Below are 1,467 nucleotides of genomic sequence, written 5' to 3'. Positions count from 1 at the left end.
GTTCCACCCTTGGAGCACAAGCCACCAAGTGTCCCCAGCAATGTCCCTGCCCTCCAGGAAGCAGCAGTCAGGACTTTTTGGAGGCACGAGGTCACATCCAGCACCCCAAGCACACGAGGCATCAATAAAACTTTCAGAGTCACATTTTGGGCCCTGTTAATGACGCCAAACGAGGTTGGCTGCGTTTGTCCCACTCTGTCCCCGGTGTCATCGGGATGGGAAAGCTGCAGCAGAGCAGGACTGGCATCCCTGGGACAATGTCCAGAGAGGGGACACAGTGCTCAGGCTCAGGTTGGTGACACAGGAACAGCGATGGCATCAAACACTGYGCCCAAACACACACAGGATCCATCACTAAACCAGGAATCCCATACAGGAATCAACCAGGACCGTTTCCCCAAACTCCTGGAGGGAAACACCCCTGTCCTGTTCCAGCCCCCCAGCACAGCCCCAGCTCTCCCAAAAGCTGCTTTTACCCCACAAATTCCTGACAGCAAGATGTAAAAATGAGCCTTGGCCAACAGGCTCGTGGCGCTCTCCAAATTYCTCCTTCGCAGCGCTCCCATTTTACCTCTCCTGCTCACATCAGCCAGATATCAGGGAGGCATTTCAAACTCCCTATGAGGCATTTTAAACTCCCTCTGAGGCATTTTAAATTCTCCTCTGAAGGAGTTTGGGGGCTGCTGTGCCATCTTTGCCACCTTCACAGCACAAGCTCGGAATGAATTATCACTCCCAGCTCCTCGAGCGGCATCGCTGGTTGGGGGTTGTTTGAGTGGAGGCTCAGCCACAAGTTATGCAGATCCCAAAACCCCAGAAAAAAAGCTCCAGCCAAACCAAAAACGCCTCTGTGGTGGATGTAAAGGCCAGAGTTAGGTGGCTGCTGACTTGTTGTGTGGGCACAGAGGTGAGGATGAACTTCCTCAAGTTATCAGGGAATCCTGGCATGGTTTGGGATGGAAGRGACCTTMAAGCAGGGACACCTTCCACTATCACAGAGTGCTCCAAACCCTGTCCAGCCTGACCTTGGGCACTGCCAGGGATCCAGGGTGACCTCAGTGCCTCACTGGAGCCATGAACCAACCCAGCTTTACCTCAGACCGAGCTTTTTCTGATGGCACGGGCAGCGCTGAGCCGGACAGAGCTCCGGGAACACCCGGGACACGCAGGGCTGACCCCGCAATCCCTCGGTGGGGACCCGGCTCCTCCTGCCCGGCCGCTCCCGTCCCGCAAATCCCCCAAATCCCCCGGCCGAGCTTTAATCCCCGCACCCAGAGCCSCGCTCAGMGCCCGTTTTACCCGAGCTCGGAGCCACGGGCCGCGGCTGCCACGACACCGAGAGGGCCCGGGGAGCGAGAGCCGGGAAAGGAGAGGAGAAAGCCAGGGAAAAGGGAGCGGGGATGGGAACAGYCAGGGAAAGGGAGAGGGGAGAGCGAGGGAAACAGGGAATTCAGGGAAGGGGCGGCC

The sequence above is a fragment of the Malurus melanocephalus genome, unplaced genomic scaffold (assembly GCF_030028575.1).
Source record: "Malurus melanocephalus ecotype Western Australia unplaced genomic scaffold, MMel_1.1 scaffold_869, whole genome shotgun sequence".
Lineage (NCBI taxonomy): Eukaryota > Metazoa > Chordata > Aves > Passeriformes > Maluridae > Malurus > Malurus melanocephalus.
Note: the sequence above shows the minus strand (reverse complement) of the source record.